The 12,417-nt window shown below is 47.7% G+C and overlaps 1 protein-coding gene and 1 long non-coding RNA gene across 7 annotated transcripts in view; one reads left to right on the forward strand and one right to left on the reverse strand.

The window, feature by feature from the left end:
- The window catches only part of RPH3AL (rabphilin 3A like (without C2 domains)), a 259,447-nt gene that overhangs the window by 110,184 nt on the left and 136,846 nt on the right, over nt 1-12,417 (reverse strand). Inside the window, exon 1 of one of the 6 annotated variants that reach the window (XM_079130955.1) lies at nt 7,694-7,835. The exons of 4 other annotated variants lie outside the window; for them this stretch is intronic. The gene's annotated coding sequence lies outside the window, so the exon portion shown is untranslated. Of the gene's footprint in view, nt 1-4,204; nt 4,544-7,693; nt 7,836-12,417 lie in introns of those variants that run through there. One more of the 6 variants, XM_079130956.1, reaches the window with a different exon arrangement.
- Nucleotides 5,208-6,499, forward strand: LOC306656134. The gene is made up of 2 exons (XR_013762424.1): nt 5,208-5,796; nt 6,189-6,499. It is a non-coding gene; the product is annotated as an uncharacterized lncRNA (long non-coding RNA).

A 12,417-nucleotide genomic window follows, 5' to 3' on the forward strand; every position in this document is an offset into this window, starting at 1 on the left:
TTGTTCAAAATACAGTCAAGCAGGGCTGGGGTTGTAGGTCGGTGGCAAAGCACTTAACTAACATGTGTGAGGCCCTGGGTTGAGTCCTTATCACTGCAAAAATTCACAACAACAATAATACAAACAAAAAAAAGCAATCAGCAATTTTAAAACACCCAAAATACAATCACCCTATGTTTCTCTGTGTGTAACACCAATTTTTATTTTCCTCATCATCTTGAAGAAACACAATACGATATACTAAGAGAAGAAGTCATCTGATAAATGGGCTTCTTGTCATTTCAAATCCCCTCCAAATGTTTTCAGATGTTCCCAGGGTATGCTTCATAGAATAATACCCAAAACACTGATTACCAGCTATCTGATCAGGTCTCCTGTTGCCACTGCCATTCCGTCCCTGTCTTCCCTGGACACACTGTTACTGCTTCCCTTCATCCCTTCTGAATACCACCTGCAGGGAACTCAAATCTTTTCTTTGTTCAGTACTGGGGATTGAACCCAGGGTCTTGTGCATGCTAAGCAAGCTCTACCACTGAGCTATGATCCCACCCCCTTTCATTTCATTTTGAGATTGAATTGCGGAGGCTGGTCTTGAACTTGCAATCCTCCTGCCTCAGCCTCCTAAAATTACAGGCATGTGCCACTGTGCCTGACTTCATGAACTAAAATCTTGAAGCCCAAAGAGAATATGTTTTTCCTGACTTTTTAGACTTTTCCTTTTTCTTTTTTTTTTTTTTTTTACTGGGGATTGAACTCAGAGGCACTTGACCACTGAGCCACATCCCCAGTCCTATTTTCTATTTTATTTAGAGATAGGGTCTCACCAAGTTGCTTAGCACCTCACTTTTGCTGAGGCTGGCTTTGAACTCTCAATCCTCCTGTCTCAGCCTCCCGAGCCAGTGGGATTATAGGTGTGCAACACCATGCCCAGCTACTTTTTAGACTTTTATTCTTTAGTTGGAGAAAGACCAAAACAAGACCATCCTTCTGGCATCTTAGAGAACAGTAATGAAATAGCTTCTCCTCATTTAATTTATGGTCTTTTCTCTAGGATTGGCTCCTTTGTTAATGGAGCTAGATTAGGAGTATTTCTGAGACATAGGTGTCGCTGGCTCTTTGCGGTACAAAATCCGTGGATATTTGTCACTGCTTGCAGCAACAACTTACACGGGTCTTATGGGTGGTGGACTGGAAACTGAGCTACTTCTATCTTTCTCTTTAGGGCACTGCTTTCTTGCTTGTTTATAGAGGATAGAGGAAATGAGGTTTACTTGCTTTGAGAGGAGAGAGAGACTTTGCTTATCAGAGAGAAAGAGACTTTGCTTAAGAGAGACTTTGAGAGAAGGACAGGCAGGACAGGCTTTGCTTAGAGCTTAGAGGAAGAGAGACTTGCTACGTCTCACTTAAGTTCTGCTGTTTCTTACTGGTGCGTCCTGCATCCTGTGAACTAAGGGTGTGTCTACCTAAGGTGCTTTAGTGATACGTCTCAGTTCTCCGTTCTGCGATCTGCCTTCCGCCGCTGCCCCTACTCGCTGCTTCTATCGGCTAGCCGCTGTGTTTCCCTACTAGCTGCTGTGTTCTTCTTTCTCCTGGCTGCTGCTGCCGCTTTTCCCTACTAGCTGCTGCCGTGTTCTTCCAGCTGCTGCTGTGTGTCTCTTCTTCTGCTAGCTGCTGCCCCGCGTGTGTGTCTAGCTGCTTCCGTGTTGTCTCATTCTGCTTACGCTTATATCACCTCCAGGAGGTGGAGAGCAGGGCCACGCCTCTTACGCAAAGATTAGCAAGACACTAGATGTCCGAGCAGGCACAATTAGGAGTGCTCGAGAACACATGCGCATACTTTGTGTGCGTGGATGATAAATCACCTGAGTGTGCTTATGTCAATTAACCCCCTTGCTGCCGATGTGATCAGGCGCCATTCTGGCGTCGTCAACATGGCACAGTCCCCAACAATAGGTACAAATTTATATGAACACTCATATTTTCTATGAGGACTAAGGCTTTGTCACTGGATCAGATTATATGTGTAAGCCTTGCTTTAGTACAAGGCCCTTCCTAGGAAGTTTATCCCACAAGCGGCACAGTGGAGCAAGTCCTACAGGTTTTTCCCCCTGAGTTGTATCTCCAGTCCACCCTCTTTTATTTTCTTTTTGAGACTGGGTCTCACTAAGTTGCTCAGGCTAGCCTCAAACTTGCAATCCTGTCTCAGCCTCCCAAGTCGCTAGGATTGCAGGCATGCACCACGCCTAGCAAGCCTAGCAATTCCACTGGATAAGCCCATTTTGGTATGTGCACAGTAATGACCCAATTACACTTAAGCCTTAATTCACAAAATCCATACATGTCTTTTGTCTTTCAGCAATTAGTAGCTTAGAACCAATGCATAATACCTGCCTGTGAAATTTTGGTGATATAATACTGTATAAATTATAAGTCAAGAAACAAAAGAAAACAAACTAAATGGAGCAAGCCACCAAAAAAAAAAAAAAAAAAAAAAGGAACCTTAATTCTGATACGGCAGGGAGTTTACTCCAAAGGCGTGACTTAATTACTTAGCACAGAAAGGTAGAATACCAGGCCTCTGCTCTGCAGAGCAAAACTGCTGTCACTGAGGATCTGCCACCACTTATCAGACATCTACCCATTGACAAGAAGTGCTTGCCAAGTCTATGGTGGAGAGTGGGTCTCCATTCCTCAGTCCCAAAAAAGAGAAAGGAATGGCCTTAAAGCATGTCAATGGTGAGGACACAAAAGGGGAAGAGCAACAGCCATTAACACAATTTCATGTTGAGTAACTGTAGCCTTGATTTCAGCAAACTCATGGAAGCCAAACCACATGGATATAGAACCTACTTCTGAGAAAGGTTCTCAGTCCTGTGAACTCCCTTTTTGTAGAAGGGAAGGGGCCAGTCTGTAAGGGCAACCACATCCAGGTAAAACTGTAGCCCGGCTGCTGTCAGCAAGAGGGCAGCACCGGGGGAGGGTGAGATACTTCTTGCCCTACACAGGGCTCTCAGGGCACGAGACGCAAGCTCAAGGTCACACAGCTCCGAATCTTGAGAAGAGACTTTTCAGACACATGGTTTGCTTTCTGCTAAGATAAGGAATGCATTACGATGCCAGAGTACAACTTTTTACAAATTATTATATAAAGTTGTATATGTGCCATTGTTACCTGGGGAAAAAAAGGAACCTTGAACACATACTGTTAAGTGAAAGAATTGTCCGAAAGAACTTCATACCTATGATCCCAACTGTGTGACATTCTGAAAAAGGCAAAAGTATGGAAACAAAGAAGTTCAGAGATCTGGAGACGGAGAGGGAAGGAGTACATGGAATACAGGCCTCCAGGGCAGGGAAGCCACGTCTCTCTGCAATACCACAATGGTGGATACCTGTCCTGGCACACCTGCTGAAACCCACAGCAGTTGCATGTGCAACTGAGGGCGGAACCTAAGGAAAACTATGGATTTGAATTAATAATAATGCATCAATATTGGCTCATCAATTGTAATAAAAGTATCATGCAAAATATTAATAATGGGTAATTGGGGGATCCAGAGGGTATTTAGGAGGAACTCTGTACTCCAGTGTGGAGTTGTGTGTGTGTGTGTGGTACTGGGAATTAAACCCAGGATCCTGTGCATGCTAGGCAGGTGCTCTACCACTACGCCACAACCCAGCCCTTTATTTTAATTATTTTATTTTGAGTAATTTCTGTTTTTTATTTTGTCATTGATTTCTACTCTCATTCCATTATTTTGAGACAGGGTCTTGCTAAGTTGCCTAGGCTGGCCTTGTCCTTAGGATCCTCAAGCCTCAGTCTCCCAAATACCTAGGGCTGCAGGTGTGCGACACCATATCCTGTGGAAATTTTTTTCTAATTTTTAAATTTTCTTCTCCACAGAGAAATAAAAACCCCATTCAACTTTCATGGGTGGGAAAGGCCCTCGCCCCCTGCTAACAGTGCATCTGCACAATGGGTCACTCCCTGCAGAAGGCTCTACCCATGAACTACCTGCATCATGCTAGACGCAGCATGCGCGTGTTGGGTCTTTATTTCTCTAACATTCACTTGGTCCCACCATGTGGCCCTCCCTGGGGACCCAGCCTAACGCAGTAGAAAGGTCACCAGTATAAACTCCCAATTCTTTCTCTACATCGCATGTATCATAATTTGAATCTGTGCATTTATCTCTTTGTTTACCTGTTAATCTCTGAGGCCCGTGGGGAGCAGGGTCACCTCTATTTTTGCTTGCTCTGAACACCCAGTACGTGCTGCAGGGTGCACAGGATGAATCCCGAATGAATCCGGCTGTGCTAATAAAAGCCAGAGCTGCCAAAGAACAGTGAGGCCCAGAAAAGGTGCAGTGAGGAGCTTCCCCTGCCTCAGTCCCTGGGGACTTCAAAGAGGAGGAGTCTGTTCTCCAGGGCTTCCAGGGAGAGGCAGGATCCTGGCAGGCAGAGATCAGGCAATCCAGGGACAGGAATGCCAAAAGGAAGTGCCAAAGGAAGGGGCCTCCCAGGCTCCCTCTCTTCCCCAAATTTCAGAACAGGAAGTTGACTCAGAGAACTCATCAGGAAGGAAACTGCTGGGGCAGGTTAATCACTGCAGGGAGGTCACAGCCCCTGGCACCAACTTTGGACTGAGCGGGGATGCTCAGGAAGTGGTGCACCCCGATTCTCAAGTCTTCCCCAAAGTAAGGCCGATGAGAGGGACAGTGAGCGCCAGCACACTCCCCTTCCCCACAGCACACAACACTCCCCAACATGCAGACCCAGGGGTGTGACCAGAAACAGCCAGCCCAAGCAGGTCAAGTTCTCACATTCTAACCCAATCAGAGTCATTACTGTAAGATTCAAGGAATGCTTCTCTCACGCCCTCAGTGATATTTTCCCAGAAATGTCTTCAGGTAAAACTGATTTTCTGGACAGTACAGACTCCTGTCTTATGTAACACTGGTAGCGGCAGCTAACCTTACCTACAGCATGACTCAGGTCATCCCACCAGAATGCTGAGTGGTGCCACCAGCACCCCGTTTTGCAGGGCAGCCCCTACCCACACAGAGGAGCATGGACAGGAATTATTCTGTCCAAGGTAGAGATCCTGTCCACAGTCTGGCTACCATGGCCAACAGGCGGGGGTGAGTCTGGAGTCAGAGGCTGCGACTAACCAATGGTATCATCCAGGACTAGTGAAATGATCCCACTCTGTCCAGGTTTGTCCAGGGTGAACCGGGAGAAGAGAATAAAGCTCCAAACACAGTATCCAGCACATAGTAGGCTCTCGAAGGAGAAAAAAATGTATTTTAAGTCAAGTTGGTGTCTGAATGACTGATGGGTTTCTCTACCCTACAAAAAATGGGAGAGTTAAAAAAAAAAAGAAGAGAGAGACCTAGATGACTCCAGGCCCTGCTGATGAATGAAACCTGGCCCAGGGATATCAGCCAAGGCAGGAAACTGCACACTTCCTGCTCCTACAAGAATTCTGGCTCAGAGAGGAGTTTCCTCTAGCTGACCCCACCTGCTTCCCCCAGAACATTCCAGAACATTCCGTGCTATGCCAGGAGAGAGCAGGAACAGGTCACTGGGCTGCTCCTCCCACCTCCTTCCAGCCCATCCAGGAGAGGTGCCCTCCTCCCTCTTTCCCAGGTCTCCATCCACAACTTCTGACCTATAGCCCTGCCCAGCTTCTAGTATCTTCCAGACAGACCAAGGCTTGGCTCATCTACCTCAGAACTGCCTCTCTCCAATGTGTCTGGGCTGCAGGCCAGAGCCAGCAGGAAGGAGACAGGCCGGGTGGGTATGGTCCTAGTTTGACCTCTTAATATTCTTTTTTACTTAGGTCCCCAAGGGGTCATTTGGCCTCCAGTCCTAATGAGACAGTCAGGCCCCCTCTAAAAAGGGTAAATGCCCCCAGGGAACTTCACTCACAACTTGTTAGCTATTAAGAGTGTGGCGTGTGCCTTTCCCGGCCCTCTTGCTCACTCGTACTCTAACAGCCTTGGCGGCCTCAAATACCAGGAGCATCATTAAAGCCAAGCTGTCCTGGTCATGACTCTCCAAAGATAAACAAAGGAAAGATAAAACTGTTCAGGAGGCACCTAAACAGCAAATTCCCTGCACCCTTAACCTGTTCCTCACACATGATTTGTTTTCTTCCACTCCCCACCTATGTGTTCTCTTAACAGCTACATCAACTCATCCTTATCCCAAGGCAAAGATGATTATACAGGGAGAGATGTGACATCTGGGTCCAGAGTGACCAGCCTTCCTTCAAGGCTGAGGTGCTTGCACAGGACTCGCTGAGAAAACACCTTAGAAAATGAGCCCAGAGCCTGTTAAAATTCCCAGACCCTGGCCCATCCCTGCAAGCTGCCCTTTTGCATAAATAAAAGCAGCTCTCTCCATGGGCCAGACACCCCGCTTGACGCTTTCTCAGTCAATGCTGTGTGTTCCTTCTGCTCAAGTAAGAGGTCCCAATAAAGGGTCTTGTTCCTGTCATAGTTGTGCCTTTATCTGATTCTTCTGATGGAGAGCCCGAGAATCCACTGAGCTGGCAACACTGGTACCCATCACAGACAGGGTGCCTCCATCAGGACACTCAAGATCACTGCCCTCAGAGCCTGTGCCCTGAGGCAGATGGTTCTCAACACTATAATCCCAATCCACCCTACAGTCCTGACAGAACTTATCTGTCACAACCAAAATGGATTACACCAAAATTCACGCCCATATTTCTGGACCTGTACATCCAGACATCCTCCTCTCTCTGCCTTACTGGGTTCTGTCGCTCCCCACCTCAACAGACCCTTCCAAGAGACCGCTTCTATTCTCATCTCTGAATCTTCCAGTATGCTGTTCCCAAACCTCAGGCATTTACATGCCACCTGCCACCGTCATGTGGCTCCTGTACCATTCTTCACTCGACATTTTTCTTTAAATCAATTCGACATTTACTTAAATTTATTTTCAAAGGAAATTTTATAGCTCCACTATAAACATACAACAGTATCATTTACCATAAGAAGCAAATAAAAAAACAAGTTATGCTTTAATACCTGTGAACATACTCATTAAAATATTTTAAACGCCTGTCTGTATACCACTTCAAATCCTCACACATTCTGCCTTGTCTATTTTTGCCTCCTCTGTGGCCCTTGGACTTGGGGGCTTTGTGGGGAGGGAGGATTTGTCACAGGCTCAAGTACTCAGAAACACACATCCTGCTGCCCCTATTACAGTCCTACACGTGGCACAGCATGCAGCAAAGTATTTGTCAGAACGTTCCAATTTGCTCAGTGGTAGGGTCCCATTTCCAACCTAAGCCCAGGCCCACCTTCTGCTAACCTTTGACCAAAACACACAAGCCTGGCACCTGGCAGCCCACATTCAAATCCAGCCCTGTCTACTGGGTATTCTGAAGGATGGTGCGGAGCGTAGCAACAGTCTCAGGAGGCGCCAGGAGGCTCCTGGCTCTCCTCCAACTTCCTCTCACAGCAGGGCCCGGGGAAGCCTAGAAAAGCAAGTTTCTAGTCAACCATTAACCAAACACTCCCCAACACAGACGCACACCCTCTCCCTTTGGGAGGAGAAAAGTTCTGGAAGAACCTCTGCATGAACTGGGCCCCAAGCTCCAGAAAACAGAAAGCCATCTTGCTGGGTCCTCAGAGCCATGAGACCCAGAAAGACCTACCAGGAAGCCACAGTCGCTGGGGAAGGCCCCGCTGAGCCCCACACAGGACAAGGGCGCACTCCCTCCCACACGTTGTCAGGGGCGACCCAGGTGCTCCAGATGCAGATCTGAATCACTCAGACTAAGTCAATAAGTGGCAGCCACCAGGAAGGCCCAGCTGGAGCCAAACCAAGGCCTGGATTCTCTTTGGTGGATGGAAGCCTGGCCAAGGTTATCCCAGAGCTGTTCCCCTGGCAACGAAGTCTTTAAAACTGAAAAGATGCAGGACATTTCCAATCAGAGGACAGTCCTCTTGGGGAATTTTTGCATCCTTTTTGGTGTGTGGGGTTGTTTCTTTTGTTTTATCACTCTAGACACTATTTTATGAAATTCAAGATTTTTTTTTGGTTAGGAAGGGCACATTTTCTGGAAAGTTCTCTAAAACACTCATTATAGGCAGTAGTGCTGCACAGCAAGTCAGCATCTCAAAACTTCCTAAAGCCACCATTGCAGAGGTAGGGCCCCACCTGGCCATGGCTCCTCTCATGGAAGAGGGTAAACTGAGGCACAGGTAATTTGACCAATATTGTGACAGGAACAGCCTCCCCAAAACACCTCACGGAGGTAATGAAATGTGGGCTCACATGGCTGGGGAGCGCCTACCCCCTGACATCTGCCTGCAGTGAGAAGGAAGATGACAAGGACCTCCCTGTTGACCTTTTCATAGAACAAACAAGCCAGAGAAGGAAGAAAATGTTTTGGTGATAAGAAAAACACAACATTGGCAACCTTGTCCCTACGGGGGATGAAAACAGGTGTTACTGAGAAACTGATGACATAATCGCCCAGGGGTTCTCAAACTGGGTTCCAAGGAGCCCCAGAAGGTATCCGATACCTCTTTGAAGCTACTGCAGCAGAAGTAAAGAGGTGGGAATAAGGAGGGGCAGAATGCCAACTCAACCCAGAACAATTGGGCTTTGGTCTGCTTTATATATCAGGCTTCCAGATAAGACTTCATTTGAAGAAAAGATTCTGTAGTTAAAAATGTTGAGAAGTGGGCAGGGGGTTGGGCCAGCCTATTATGTGGGAGGCCCTGGGTTCCATCCACAGCACTACAGTGGGGAAAGAATGAGGGGAAAAAAATAGCTAAGTGCTGCCAGTGATATAGAAGGGGAGAAGTGACAGACATCGCCTCTGAGTTTTCAGGATGCAGCTGCCAGGTGTGCTAGGAACCACCTTTGAGCTGCAGGTGCTCTGAGTTCAAAAGCAATGCAAGAGAGGGGCCTCATTTTCCAGGATCCACCTTGGCCACTTTGTCCTTCCCCTGACAGCACCCCGGGTTGGATGGACCAGTTCAAGAAACTACAGGTGACACTAAAATCAAGTCAAGCCTTGAGCCAAGTCAAGCATTAGGAGGTGACTCAAATCCCAGCTGGGAGGGCAGCCCCATGTAGACATCAGAGCCAGGTCCTGGATCCAGAGGCCAAGCGGTGCCAGTGACCAGAGGCAATCTTGGACAATTCTGTGACAAGAGTGGGAGTGAAAGCTGGCTTCCCATGACCACAGCAGCTTGGGCATAGAAAGCCTAGTTCCAATGTGAAGGTCAAGACGGGCCAGACATGAACGTGGGAAGAAACCTGAGTGTTTGTACTCTGCACACCTGAGAACTGCAGTGTCAATGGCAGCCTTGGCACTGTGCCTCCAGGGTCCAGGTGGCTGTGCACTGGTGTGCTGGAGGGTCAATTCTATCTTTAGCAGAGGAAAGACCAGGGGCCTCTGCTGGCTCTGTGCAGTGCACAAACATTTTGCCTGCCCAACATTCCTTTCTTTGAGGAAGCTTCTTTCTCCAGGCCAAATGTATCACGTCTGGTACTTCTGGGTAAGAGAAACTGGTCCTGGCTGCCAATTCTTCAGGGGTGAATGTGACTGGGGCCTACCCATGAACATAGCCCCACTCCCTGGACAGTGATTGGCTCATGGGTTGGGATGGGACAAAGGCCCGGACAGACAGAGTCTTCCCTTTGTCTGTGACAGCTGTGAGAATAGTATTGGCTTGGGATGGCCAAGAAACAGCCTGTCCACAAATGAAGCTCAGGGGAGTTGTGAGATGGAAGTAAATAATCCCAATGGCATTATCCACAGCTGGATCCAGCCATGCCTGAACCACTATTTAGGTTTCCACGTTGCCAGGACCACAGATCCCCCTTTTTGCTTAAGCTACTATGAGCTGGGTTCTTGTCATTTACAATCAAGACCCCTAGGGAGGTTACACAGACATCTTCATGGGTACAACGTGAGCCCTGGAAGTGAGCTTTCTGCTCCTGTTCCCAGCTATCCTTTGGAGGTCTGGGCCAGCAACAAGATGCCAGAGCAGTGGCTGCTTTCCTTCCAAACACCAATGTCCACTCCTAGAATTTGGCTCCTCTGCAGTAGTCTCATGGCCCAAGGGGAGCCCCTTTCCTGTGAGCTACTTCCACCAGCTGATATGACAGCCTCCTCTGTCACCACATATACCTGCTCTCCCAACATTTACCCATTTGCCCATGCCCCCAGGGACACCTGAAGCTGTCCCAGTCATCCCAGACCTTAGTCCATCTCCCAGGCTCCATGCTGAAGCTCTGCCAACCACCTCCAACCACCTCTGGTCTTCCAGGCTAGTGCGCCCAGACTCAAGGTGGGAAAGAAGCCTGATGCAGACGTGAGAATCTTCAGTGCTCACACATGGGAAGTGCACAGCCGTTAGCGTCTGTCAATCCAGCTTCAAGTGGGGATGTTGGTATTGCAAGTAGTAGACGTCCCAGCTTCTCACTGTCTGGTCAAATGGGTCTGGACAGGAGAGCAGATGCCAAATTCCTTCATAAATCCACAGTAAGATTTGCAAGAAGGAGGCAAAACCAGACAAACTGAATCAGACACTGATTATACAATAAGTTAGTAAATTGATAAGTGATATAAATAGTAAGTCTGGGGTTGTGGCTCAGTGGTAGAGCGCTTGCCTCGCATGTGTAAAGCACTGGGTTCGATCCTTGGCACCACATAAAAATAAATAAAATAAATGCATTGTGTCCATCTACAACTAAAAAAAATATATGTGTGTATATAGATGTATATGTATATGTGTGTGTGTGTGTGTGTATTATATATATATATATATATGAAATTAAAAGTCCTTAGCTTAGTGATGGAGATACTTCAAGTTCAAGAGGAGCCAGGCACAGTGGTGTACACCTGTAATCCCAGCAGCTTGGGAGGCTGAGTCAGGAAGATCTCAAGTTCAAAGCCAGCCTCAGAAACTTAGCAAGGCCCTTGGCAACTCAGCAAGATCCTGTCTCAAAATTTTTTAAAAAAGGGGGATGTGGTTCAGTGGTTGAACACCCCTAGGTTCAATTCCTGGTATCTCCCCTGCCAAAAAAAAAAAAAAAAAAAAAAAGCTCAAGAGGAGAGAAATGAGGAGAATAAACCTATAACTGCAAAATAAAAGCATTAACAGAAACCCTGCTCAAGATCAAATGCTGTAAGTGTGATAAACACGTATTTTATTTTAAACTTTAGCAACATGTTGGCAAGGATGTTAGTCAGTGAACTAGCTGCATGAAGCCCCTCTGGAGAGCTGGGCCAGGCCAGCAGGAGGGTAGCCAGCATGACAGGGACTGGTCTGGGGTCCCAGGGTCAGAGCCTGCTGAACGGTGGTCCCCCAGGGTAACAGGCATGGGAGAGACAGGATGTAGATGGAGTCCAGAGATGAAGGCTGTGCGTTTCCCCAGGGAATATCCTCCACCACTGCCAGGCCAAGCTCAGCCCTACTTGCTTTCCCCAGCTCTTGGCCACCCTGGCCCTGCCTTCCTAAGGCCACGCTCATCCCATCATGGCTCCACTCCCGAGTCTGCTGTCTTTCTCCTGCCCAGTCAAGCTGGTGGCAAGTCTCCAGCAACTGGCCACTCCCCATGACCACCCTAAGAGCAACCCACATGAATCCTAACTCTTCTCTTCTCCAGTTCCACCTCTCTGCCTTTGCTCCTGCTGCACCAGGACCCCAGAGGTGCCTCCCCATTTCAAGCCAGTGAATGGCACCACACCTCGAAGCCTTCCCTGACTACCCCTTCCTTCTGGAAGCTACCTCTCCCTTCCCTGAAGTTCCCTCAACTGTTCACCTGTCCCTCTCCTCCAGCACTGAGCAAGTGCCAACTTACTGTATTTATGTCTATCTTCCCCTGCATCTGCACCGTCTTTACACCTTCTGTATTCTTTCATTCATTCATTCCACATATATTAATTGAGCACCTACTACATGCCAGACCTTGTACTAGGACTGAGGGGATAACGATGAGCAAGACAGATGCTGCTTCTGCTACCTTGGAACACACATCTTGGAAGAGGAGAGGAAAAAAATAAATAAAACCATTAAACAAATAAACGTAAATATTTCAGGACAGGCTATGATCACAGTTATGACAAAAAGATGCTAGGTGATATGAACATGAATGCCCCGTGCAGATGGAAGAGTCGGAGAGTTGACACAGAGGAAGTGACCTTAAATTGGGGCCAGAGAGGTGAGTAGAGAGTTAGGCACACTTTCTAGGCACATAATAGGTGCCTGCTAAAGACTTGTGGAATAACCAGTCAAGAATCCCCCAGTGTGCACTGCGCTGCTCCGGACACCGTCCCGGCCTCTCCTCTGGAGTATCTTGCCACACTCCCACTGGACCTGGGGAGTTTTACAGCCAACACACCCCAACAGATGATAG

The sequence above is a fragment of the Sciurus vulgaris genome (assembly GCF_902686455.1).
Source record: "Sciurus vulgaris genome assembly, chromosome: 3".
In the NCBI taxonomy this organism is placed as follows: Eukaryota; Metazoa; Chordata; class Mammalia; order Rodentia; family Sciuridae; genus Sciurus; species Sciurus vulgaris.